This window comes from Myodes glareolus, chromosome 20, assembly GCF_982192425.1.
Source record: "Myodes glareolus chromosome 20, mMyoGla1.1, whole genome shotgun sequence".
In the NCBI taxonomy this organism is placed as follows: Eukaryota; Metazoa; Chordata; class Mammalia; order Rodentia; family Cricetidae; genus Myodes; species Myodes glareolus.
In genome coordinates, this window is record NC_142045.1 from 33765088 (window position 1) to 33777811 (window position 12724).

Genomic DNA, 12724 nt, shown 5'->3' on the forward strand with positions numbered 1-12724 from the left:
CCCAGGCAGGCCTTGGACTTGAGATTCTTTAGCTTCAGCCTTCAGAGCTCTAGGGTTGCAGGTGATTTCCATCGTACCATCATTATAAGCAGCTAAAAATGAAAAGACATTTTTTTCACTTTGCGTGTGTGTGTGTGTGTGTGTGTGTGTGCATGTACTCACCTTCATATGCCACAGTGCCTATGTGGTAGTCAGAGAGCCGCTGGTTGTAATAGATGGTTAGTTGGTTTTTCACCTTTCAACACGTGGATCCTGGGGATTCAGCAGTTCTAAGGAGCTCTGTTACTTCCCTGTGAGAAGACAGAGAAGACTGGGCCGTGGGTGTAGCTCTGTTAGCAGAATGCTGGCCACCGCGTGCTTGATGCCTTGGGTTCCATCCCCGGCGTTGCAGGAGACTAAAGGTGGCACATGCTAGCACTTGGGAGATGGAGGCAGCAGGATCAGAACGCAAAGTCATCCTTTGCTGTATGCAAAGTTTGAGGCTAGCCTAAACTACAGGAGACCTTGTCTCAAGTGCGAGGGAGAGGCGGGGTATGGTAATCCCAGCACTCTGGAGGCCGAAGCAGGGGATCTCTGTGAGTTCGAGGTCAGCCCAGTCTATAAAGTGAGTAGCTAGGGCTACACAGAGAAACCCTGTTGTTTGGTGGTGGGGGGGAGAAGAGGGAAGTGGGGGAGGGAGGGGGAAGGAGAGGAAGGGAAAGAAGGGCTATTTTAACTTCACAGCTGCTCACAAATGTCCCATATTTCCTGTTGATGCTCAGCACAGGCCTGAGAGTAGCGCTCATTTTGTCCATCCTGCGAGGCTGCGTTATTGTATTGCACACACACTGCCATTCGTTCCGTCAGCAGCAGGATGGACAGTCAAAGGAGCGCACTGTCTACCACTGTCACCATTCTCTGATTCTGTGCTTAACCAAGAAGGCAAAACATGTAGGGATAGCTGTGCTATAAAATGGCAAGCGCTTCAGTAAGTGTCGGGACAGGATAGAAGGCCGGCTAATCCGTACTTCAGCACTGTTTCCTCAAAGATGCATAGATAGGTGAGAGACTGGGGATGGTGGTGCAACACACTTGGGAGGTGAGGCAGAAGGATCAGGAGTTCAAGGTCATTCCTCGCTGTGGGGTGAGTTTGAGGTCAGTGTGAGCTACGTGACACCCAGTCTTAAGACAAGCATGGTTTGAGTAAAACGCTGTAGCTATTTAATAAGTGCACATGGTTGAATGGAGTGTATCGTCTGTATTCTAGCTTCAAGTTGATTGCTGACTGATTCCAAGCTGGTCATTTAGTTCTTTCATACCACAAAGGCCAAAATTAATAATGGATGAACTCATTCCAGTTCTTATTTTTTAATCATCCCAGTTCTACGGAGCAAGTGGTCCCGTGCGTGTTCATCTGGGTGATGTTCACGCGCACTGTACTCCCCTGTGACGTTTCGCACACAACTGTTTGTTTCTACCGTTAATCTTTCCTTCAGGAACCGCGAGAGACCGCCTCTGGCTGTCTTCATCGTATTGTATTAGATCTTAGAAAGACACAAGTCTGATGTATATAATGTAAGAGACAGGGAGGAGGCTAACACCTGGAGGAGAGAAATTCAATAAAAGTTTGTTTCCCCAAGGATGGATGTGCCAGAAGCAATGACTTGAATCTGTGAAATGATCCAGCCATTACTGAACGGTGGAAAAAGCCAGGTTGAAGGGCGGGAGTTCCCCCTCTCTTTCCTTTGCACTGGACATTTGCTCCAGTGAAAAATGGGGTTAGAAGCCCTATGTGCGAGTCATCCACTTGGGCAGAAAAAGAATGTTACTTTTATGCCGTCCATTAAGACATTTACCTGTCCCATATGCTCCGGCACTTACCAGGGAAAGAGGAATTTGCCCAATAAAAATTGAAAGCACATTTCTGAAAAAATCATTTTCCATAAATCTTGCAAATTACTGTCCTCAAATATTCCAGGCTCTAGTGGAGTTGTACCTCTGGGGGCGATGATGGGGAGATATAACCACGAACAGCGATAAGATCTTGCGTGGCTCTAAATAGCACTCAGGGCTATGACCTTCTGCACAGGAAGCCCTGGCGTTGGCTGCCTGAGTTGCTGGGAGCACTGTGGATAATATGGCCCCAGAGACCTGCCTTCCTTAAAGCTGGGAACACACAGCCCAAACCTCCCTAGGGTGTCAGGTTCCAACTTCTGTTTGCTAAGTGCAGCTGGAGGAGTGTGCACAAGGCTCTGCTGCCCGAAATCTCAACAGCCCATTTCGTTTACTTCCCAAGTGGCCTTACTGGAGACAAATACGAGGATCAGGCAATCTCTAGTTTCAGCTTTCCCTTTGGGGGATGATGTCTGATCGTCCTAGTAATGCCAGGAGTGTCGAATAATGGCTTAGAGATCTCAGATGGGTTCACTCCTTTTTCCTGATGTGTGTTTTGGTCAGTAGGTGTAACATGGAGTATTCTGCCATCTCCGTTGTACCAGGAGGTAAAAATCCACCTGCAGGTCGCCATTTGAGGCTGTGTAGGCTGTGCCATCCACAAACAGGCCAGTCCAGGCACAAATGGGATCTGCAGTCTGTACCAGACTTGTTCTTTGTGGCCAGGATGTCTTTAAACACTTGATCTTGCCACACTAGCCTCCTGGGTGCTAGAATCACAGGCAGAGGCTTCCTGCCACTCTGCTCAGTGATCAGCAAGATTCTTTTACTAAACTTTATTTGATGTGTGTGTGTGTGTGTGTGTGTGTGTGAAAGGTGTCTGCTTTCTAGCCCAGATTGACTTCAGACTTGCGATTCCCTTGCCTCAGCTTCCTGTGTGTGCTGATTACAGGTTTGTGTCACTGTGCGAAATTCCACATTGATATCTTTGCTTGTTGTGTTTTGCTTTGAGACAAGGTCTCACGTAACCCAGTTTGAACCCAGACTTGGTGTGTATCCTTGGCTGGACTTTAGCTCTTGATTCTGCTGTCTCTACTTCTAGAGTGATGGGATTCTAAAGTGTAGGTTGCTATACCAGGTTTTCCATATTGGCTTTTAAACCAATACCTGATTGGGCTTTTGGATCCCGGAAACAAGTTTTATTATTTGCCGGCTGGTCGTCACTGACCTGGAAGAAGTTGAAAGTTGAAACAAATTTTTTGAAAACAAAAACTAGGTCTGGCATAGATGTGGGATTGGTAATCCCAGTTACTCAGGAGGCTGAGGCAGGAGGGTTATAAATTCAAGGCCTTCATGGGCTACAAGGTGAGATCAGGGATAGCCTGGGCTACTAAGTAAGACTCTTTCAAAGTATAAAATTGAAGAACCGGAGAGGAAGCTCAGCGGTAGAGCACTTTGCTAGCCTGTGTGAGACCCTGGTTCCGCTTCAGTGTCATTCCCCAGACCAGCCCAACTAACCAGTCTGTGAAAACCCCAAACTAGGAATGTAGCTCAGCTGGCAGAGCTTCCTCATTGTGCAGTGGGCACCAGATTCCATGCCAACACGGCATAAACCAAGGCATAGTAGCACACATCTGTAATCCAGCACCCAGGAGGCAGAGGTAGGAGAATCAGAAGTACATAATGAACTTGAGGCGATTGTGGGCTACATGAGGTCTTGTTTAAAAAGAAAGGAAACAAAAACAAGCAAGCAAACAAACAAAACCCTAACACTAAAGCAACTGAAGCTAAGTTGCATGTTAGGATAGTGTTTGTGATTAGCGTTTGCTGAAGAAAGAGTTATTCTTCACCATTCAATATGGGCATCTATCAGTAATAGATGTGATGCTCTAACCACACAGAGTTCAGCATTTAGGTTAATCTTAAATTGGAACTGTAAGACTTGACTGCTAATTGATGAATTGCCAAGCTGTGCTGTGATGAGCAACGCTGTTTGTTGGTCACAAGTGGCTGCCCTGTCTCTAGGGAAACTGGGAAGGACTGGCTCCCCAGATTGAAGGTTGTGTGGTAACCGAGGCATGGCATCAGAATACAAGCTCCCGCTGAGTCAGGCTTCTCAGGCTAAGGCTGTGTCCTTGGAAACATGGTGGTGTCAGCAGCAGGGTTAGAGCCTCTGACAGCTAAGGGAGTCGTTGTGTTTCCACATCTGCAAAATGCTTTCTACCTTACTTGCTAGACAGTAGGCCTGGGGGCTAGAGAGATGGGCCAGTGGTTAGAGCATTGGCTGCTCTTGAAGAGGACCCAGGATGGATGCCCAGCACCCACATAATGGCTCACAGCCATCTGTAACTCCAGTTCCAGGGGTGATGCCCTCTTCGGTGCACAGACACATACAGGCAAATATCCATATGTAAACGATTTTTTAAATTAAAAATTCTAACAACAAACATGTAATATCTATATAATTTAAATTAAAAAATACTTTTAAGATACCAGGGTGGTGGTGGTGGCACACATCTTTATTCCCAGCACTTTTGAGCCAGAGGCATGTGTATCTCTGAGTTTGAGGCCAGCTTAGTCTATGGAGTGCAGGACAGTCAGGGCTACATAGAGAAAAAACCCAGTCTTGAAAAAACGAAAACAAAAAACTCAACAACAATCAAAAGATTGAGACAAAGTTTTGTTACAATAGTCCAAACTCCCCATCCTCCTGCTTAGTCCCCCTAAGTGCTGGTATTACCTGCTCTTTATTCTTTTTCTTTTTTTTTCAAGACAGGGTTTCTCTGTAGTTTTTTGGAGCCTGTCCTGAAACTCACTCTATAGGCCAGGCTGGCCTCGAATTCACAGAAATCCACCTGTCTTGTGTCTCCGAATGCTAAGATTAAAGGCGTGCACCATCACCTCCTGGAGTGATTATATTTTCATACCACGACACTTTGCTAAAAAAAAAAAAATCTATTCTCAATTAGTCAGTGGTGATGCACACCTTTAATCCCAGCACTTTGGGAGGCAGAGGCTGGTGGATCTCTGTGAGCTCGAGGCCAGCCTGGCTTCCAAAGTGAGTTCCAGGACAGCTAGGACTGCTACACAGAGAAACTCTGTCTCTCAAAAATAAAAGAAAAAAAAAAGATAAAAAGAAAGGAAGTATTCTTATTGTCTTATTGTTTGAATATTATTTCTTTGTAATTTTTTTTCAAGACAGGGTTTCTCTGTGTAGCTTTGGAGCCTGCCCTGGAACTCGCTCTGTAGACCAGGCTGGCCTCAAACTCACAGAGATCAGTGTGCCTCTGCCTCCAGGGTGCTGGGATTAAAGGCGTGCGCCACCGCTGCCCGGTTCTTTTTAATCTTCTTACAACTATTCAGTCATCTGAATTTTCTGTTTCCTCTTTTTCTTCTTCCTTTTCTTTCTTTTTCTTTTCTTCTTCTTCTTTTTTTTTTTTTTGTATTTTGCTTTTTGTTTTTCAAGACAGGGTTTGTGTGTGGGTGCACACGAGTTGTAGGAAGGGAGATCCTGCCACTGGGGTTACAGGCAGCTCTGAGAGCCAGATGTGGGCGCAGGAACTAAACCGAGGCCCACTTGTAAGGGTAGCAAAGAGGAGTGCTCACTTTAGCGCCGAACAGAGCTCTCTCCGGCCTCCTGCTTTTGATAGGCTTTCGTTTTTGCCTGAACCATTATTTTGCAATATAACAAGTGGTCTTATTTTTTCTAGATCAAGATTTCCTTTTATTTTAAGAAGTTCCTAAAAGTATGCAGTAAAAATTTCAAAATGGTACAAGATATCCTGGATGTCATAACGCTGAAGTATCAGTTACTTTTTCTGCCGCTCTGTCTTAAACCTGCTTCAGGATCTCTCAGCACATTCTGTTTTCTCAAGAACACCCGGCTCAGCCACACATGCCACGTGGCAGCTTCACGTCTGCCTGGTAAAAGTGACTCTTTAAAAAGATGCAGAGCCTCCCCTGTCACTTTCGCCATCATTCTGGTAAATACATACTGTTTAATAACATAAACGTTTGATTCCGGCCAGACAGATGGCTCAGTGTGTAAGGTCTCTCCCCAGAACCCATGGCATGGTGGAAGAGAGCCACTGAGAAAGCCCCCTACATACAGAAAGTTGTCCTGTGACCTGCACATGTGTGCCATGGCATGTGCACCCACCCACATATACATCATACCTACAAACAATAACAATAGAAATTTGAAAATGTAAAATTGAATGTGAAGCTATACTGCTTGAAGTTCACTGAGATATATAGATTTCGAATTTGTTTAGTTTTGGGTATAATATTTTTAGTGCAAGTTTTTGATAATAAAGTTTATAAAATGTGTTTAAAGAATGTAATTTCTGCTGGGTGGTGGTGGTCTTTAATCACAGCACTCAGGAGGCAGAGGCAGGCAGATCTCTGTGAGTTCAAGGCCAACCTGGTCTACAGAACAAGTTCTAGAACAGGCTCCATAGCTACTGAGAGACCCTGTCTTGGAAAACAAAAAACAAAAAATGAAACACAAAAAAGAATGTAATTTCTATAGCTGCTATGGCAGCGCACACCTGGAATCCCAGCACTCCAGAGGCTGATGTAGAAGGAGAGATAGTCCAGACAAGCCCACCACACGCGCAGATACTACTTAAGGAAAAAGGTAATTTTCTTTTTTCATATTTTCCAACACCATTTAAAAACATATTTCTCATTTATACTTCAGTTGGTTTACAGAAAAGGTCTTTCCTAAAGCGTTCTCTTTCGAATTGTGCTAATTGAAAGGTGGCCTAAAGTAATTGTGGCTGAAAAAAAAATTAGATGTGAAATAAAAATTATGTATCAATGCAAATGATGAGGATGAGTTCTCAGGGAGCACAGTAAGCGTCACCACCCATTTATGTGGAAGTGCTTTAGTTAACACTATTTGACATTTAGCAAAAAATTAATGTTGAACCGAAGTGTAAGAACAAGAACTAAGTTCAGTGTGAAAGGTCACTGGGGGTGTTTCAGAACAACTCCGACGTCACCAGTGAGCAAGCAGAGGTGGCTTAGATGACCTCCTGGACTCATATGGCAAGACACTCACTCGAGGCTGCCAGTTCTCATCATTAGATAATGCTGCCTTCACCAGTGACTTTCCTTAAAAATCACGTATGTAGCAGGCCACAGCACAGGATAATATGCATGGAAGAGGCACAGAGAATTCCATAATTTCCACATATAAATCCTGGTTGCCATGAAAACATTTGGTGCCTGAGGTTGCATGAGCCTGGGTTCTCCCAGCTTATGAATAAAATGGCAGGACCCTGGTGGCTCCCTCGCAATAGGGAGATAAAGAAATACATCAATATGCTGTTTCATTCCCAAATAAATAAAACAATCTATGTCATATCCAGTGCTGGGAGCATTCATGGTTGCAATCTTTTATGGAAAGTGACCCGGTGGCATCTTTCAGAAAGCAAGCTACAGAGTGATGGGCTAGGCAAAAGACTCTGACGGTCTCAAACCCCTGACTCTGCCTTTAAAACAAAAGGCAAATAGGATGACTCACCGGAATGCACATCTGTCCATTCAGTGGCTGTGCCGCTCACTGCAGTGCGCTTGCAAAGACAGAAGCCTGAGCAAAGGTGAACTGTGGAATGGTGGAAACACTGTGGTTGCTGAAGAGAGCCAGGCTGCGCCTGGATCTCCGATGCGCGGGTTTCTGAGTTAACAGCAAGTCAGCTTAAGAACAATGTCTTGTGTCATCTAATATACGAGATAAAATACACAAAACAGGGACTGGTGAGGTGACTCTGCAGGAAGGGCACTTGCTAGGGAGCTCAATGACCTGGGTTCAATTCTCAGAACCCACCCAGAGGAAAGAGAGAACTGATTTCCACAGGTTCTCGTCGGACTACTACACTTGATCCATTGCACTCTTACGGTCACATATACAATACAATAAATTTAAAAAAAAATATCGAACAACATTCAAAATGCTATACAGCCGGGCAGTGGTGGCACACACCTTAATTGCAGCAGGCCAGGGGAGGAGGTGTGGGGGAGCAGAGGCAGGCAGATCTCTGAGTCTCAGGTCAGCAGCCTGGTCTACAGAGTGAGTTCCAGGACACCCAGGGTTCCACAGAGAAACCCAGTCTCAAAAAAAAAAAAAAAACAAAACACAAAACCACTTCTTCTGCAGGTACATGTACTCAGAAAATTGTCCAGTAACACCCGCGGTGAGTTATAAACTCTACTCTCTTCTGATCCAGGATGCGGTGAGCACTACTTGGGTGAGTTCCGAGGAGGGATGAGGAGGGAGTTTGTATTCTAGTTACTCCTGTGTGTTATACTTTACTCTTCCCCTCCCATACCCTCCCTTCCCCTCCCTCCCTTTCCACCCTCCTTCCTAAGTTTGGATTGAAACCACAGGGCTGATTGTCCTGAGCCTTCAGCTTGGAGGCAGCTGTCTGTGGGACATCTTACTCTCCACAGTTATGAGAGCTGATGCCTCCCAATACATCTCTTTGGAGATTCATCTATGTCTCCTTTTGGTTGGTTCCTCTGGAGAGCCCCAACATGAGCCCTCTCTTCAGAATGTTTGGTCCTAGTCTGGAGAAAGGATGAAGGACAGAGAAATTCAAGTGATAAAACTGAGACCCAGAAGTACAAGGTCAGAGGCCAGTTACCCAGTGGACTTATGTACCCTTGGATTTCTAGCACCTGGAGAGGCACTGTAGTAACATCAGCCAAGGTCCAGGTGGCCAGCCAAGAGGTAATGGGAAATGAGGACGGGAGAGAGAGACAACACCTGGCTAAAGAAAGGGCCTGCTGGGGACATCTAGGACTCAGACACATTATAGGACTCAGAATGAGGAGGTGGTATGAAGCCTATTCCCGGGCATAATGGTATCCAGTATTAGGGAACTATAGAACTGGGAGGTAACTTACTATCCCTGTAGCTTTGATAACAGGCTCACCGAAAGACTAATTGCTTAGGGGAGCTGTGGAGGGGAGGATGCCAGAGGGTTGGTCTGAGGACCACAGCTGAGTAGAATGGGGACCAAACAGAAATCTTGAATTTTCTATGGCGAAGGGAGATAGAGCTCTATCTAGATGTCCAGGACTTCTGCTGAGCATATCAGAAACCAGATAATAAATGCTGACTCGCTTGGGCTTCAAGTGGAGCTCAGTGTTACCATGGATGCTTAACTTGTACAAGGCTCTAGATTCAGTTTCCAACAAAAGAAAAACAAGATCAAAACAAAGCAACAGCGAAGTTGAAATTCCCTTCAAGGGATAGCCCAAAGCCGCTCACAGGCAGCCTGCTGTGGATGAGACTGTCACTCTTGAAGTGACTAGCAAACATCTGGGGTCACACAGTTATTGCCTCAGACCTTCTCCAAGGTAAAGACCGAACATTTTATTTGTTTCATACATGGAGATGAAACCCCACATCTGTGTCCATCCCTCCTGCCTTGCTTCCCTCCCCCTCTTTGGGCTTTTCTGAGACAGGACCTTATATAGCCAATATTGGCCTCAGACTTCTCCATAGCTGAGGGTGACCTTGGATTTTTGATCCCTTGCTTCTACGTTTTGATAGCTTGATAGCTGGGTGCTATCAAGAGTGCATGGGTGCACGACCACACCTGGTTATTTATGCTGTGAATAGAACCCAGGGCTTTACGCATGCTAGACAAGCCCTCTCCTGAGCCACATCTCAACCCTAAAATAGTACTTTCGATGATTTCTGTGGAATATTGTTGGCCAGCTTCTGATGTCAAGTTCCTTGTTTTTGCTTATGAATTTTTTTGTAGGTTACAAGTTTCCAGTAAGGGAGACAGGGCATTGTCTGTCGAACCTCAGAGTACTTTGTTCTACAAAACTGGAACATTAATCTCTCTCTCGCTCAAGCTACATAATACCTCTCTCTAGGTATGTCTGCTCCCCCGACGCCCTATTTCTCATACATCTAAGGATCCTGGGAGTGAGCTATTTCTCCTAGCTGGATCTATTTCTAATCACACAGGGCTGGCAGAGTTGGTGAAATATTGCTAGAACAATATTGAGATATAAATCTCACTCTCTGTGCTGGCAAGTGTACGGGTCAATCATTCGCTATTGCTTGACTACACATTGACGGTTTACTATCGACCAGAGGTCAGTTGCTTCTGTCCAGCCTAGAGCTCTTAGCACTGTATGTGACTTTGGCTGGACTACATTGGCTGCTAGAGGAGGAGGTGTTCTGGGATCTGCCCATACAAGGGTCAGGTTATTCATAACTCAGTCTTACCTTAGTACTGGCTGTGTTAAGAATTTTTGTTTGCTTTCTTTCCAACAGTGTCACCTTGACCTCTGGCTGGAAGGTGTTGAGGCCTTCCTTTCTGGTTGCCATTGCTGAGTGTTTTCTCATAAACTGTGAATAAGAGCTGCTCTGTACATAGATTAACTTTACACATACTTCCTAAGCTCTGTATTGCCAGTTCTGAGATTCTGAGTTCCCTTCTTAAAAAATCCTTTTTGGGAGCTAAGGATGTAACTCCGTTGTTAGAGTCCTTGCCTAGCATGTGCATTCAACCCGGGGTTGAATCGCAGCACTTGGCAAAGCAAGCAAGGCAATCAGAAGTTCAAAGTCACCCTTGGCTGTGTTTGGAATCCTGCATCAGCGTGGACTACTTGAGACCCTGTCTAAGAAAAACATGACATTGTCTCCTTCACAGGAGGAGAGAGTTTGGGTCAAATTCCCTTCCGTAGAGACAGGAGGGAGGGTGACCTGACATTTGCTTTCTTTTGTGTGGAATTGTGGGAGGCATGAGGTCACTCTCACTGTGGAATGCGGCTGCTTTCTCTGTGACCAAACCTGTTTCCCTGCGACCAAACCTGGGCAGATGGCGTGGGGACGTCAGCTGCTTTCCTCTGGGCATTCAAAACCCCACAAAAAGCTGAGTTAATTCAGGGTGGAAGCTCCACTGGTTATATGGAATGCAGACCTCATTGGGTGAGGAATTAACTAGCTTCAGAAATGACCACACAAGCAGTCATTAGAAAGTGGACCAAGCAATAGGGCAGAACTGTGGAGTCTCATTTAACATACAGTGAGGGACTGAGGAGATGGCTCAATGGTTTGGAGTGTGTACTGCTCTCGTAGAGCTGTTTAGTGCCCAGCACCCATGTCCAGTTCCAGGGGATCTCATGACCTCTTCTGAGCTCCTCTGATGCTGCCTCCACGGCTGATCTGCACCCACCCCACATAATATTGTTAAAAATACAACTATAAAAACCTAATATACATGACCTAGTAATTCTACTCCTAGACAAATACTCATGAGAAACAAAACATCCATCAAAAAATGTATACAAGGACATAAACAGAAAAATTATTCATAATAACTCAAGAATAGAAAAAAAATCAAATGTCTGTCAGTGAATGGAAGATGTGCTTTGCCCTTGTGATAGAACACTCTTAAGCTGGCCACGGAGAACCGTTAAGTGGTATAATATGAATGAGCCTTGAGAACATTATGCTGCGTGGAAGAAGCTAGACACAAAAGTCACGTATTATATAATTCTATTGCAATGAATTGTCTCGAACCAGTGAACCCACAGAGACAGGAAACAGATGAGTAGCTGTTTAGGATGACAGAACTAAAGAAGGGGGAGGGAGAGGGAGGGGTACCGCTAAGGCAGATACTCTAAACCAGTGTTTTAGCGTGGGTGTGTGTGCACCCACGAGCGCATGAGCAGAGGACAACCGTGGGAGTCAGCCCTCTCTCTCTCTCTCTCTCTCTCTCTCTCTCTCTCTCTCTCTCTCTCTCTCTCTCTCTCGACTCCCTGGGTCCTGGGGAGGGGACTCAGGTTGCTAAGCTTGTGCCGTGAGCATTTACTGTTACAGTGTTTCATCCTGCGCCAGAAAGGGAACCAGTCCACCTACGGTTGTGGCTTCTGTGTTGGAGGCTTGGGCAGCCTCTTTTGCCTCTTCCTTTCCCTGCTCCCCCACCCCCTCCTTTTCTCCTGTGATGCTGGGTTTGGCGCCTGCAGGGGAGTGCCCCACCGCTGAGCTCTGTTTCTTCCTAGCCACTAGGTTTTGAAGGATTCCTATTTTTTGCTGCTCTCCTGAACCACGGTGCAAGCAAAGGAAAGAAATAAATAAATACAGGAAAGACCTGGGGATAAGAAGCCGCATGATGCTTTCTTTCTCAAGATACTGTGTCCAGTTACTGAAAGAAAATCATTTCAGTATAGAATATTTAGGAAGCAGAGAAGGGCAAGCTGGGTGGTTCTGCTGCTCCTGCAGTACCAGCTGGGTGGGGTGGAGGCAGAAGGATCGAGAACTTGAGGACTACATAGTGATACTGTCTGCCCCCAAACCGAAGCAGCCCCTCCCTCCCTCCCTCCCTCCCTCCCTCCCTCCCTCCCTCCCTCCCTCCCTCCCTCCCTGTCTCTCTCTGTCTCTCTCTCTGTCTCTCTCTCTGTCTCTGTGTCTCTGTCTCTGTCTCTGTCTCTGTCTCTCTCTCTCTCTCTCTCTCTCTCTCACACACACACACACACACACACACACACACACGCACACACACACACGGCTCCACTAGCTTGAATGTGCCAAAGTGAAGAAGTGTAGATGTTTTTCTTAGTTGAATTTAACCAGGTCTTCTGTCCTCCTTTCTGTGGATAAAAGGAAACCATTTCTTAGGACAAAGGCTCACTGAAGTGGCAGGGATCTTCCTGTTCTACCCTTTCTCTTTCTTCTGTTTCTTCTCACTCTTACCTACCCTGCACACTGCTGGCTTAGAGAAAGGATGACCTTTACAGAGTGCACATGGTGCTGGACACACTGGTGCACACCTTTAATCCCAGCACTCAGGATACAAAGGCAGGTGGATCTCTGTGAGTT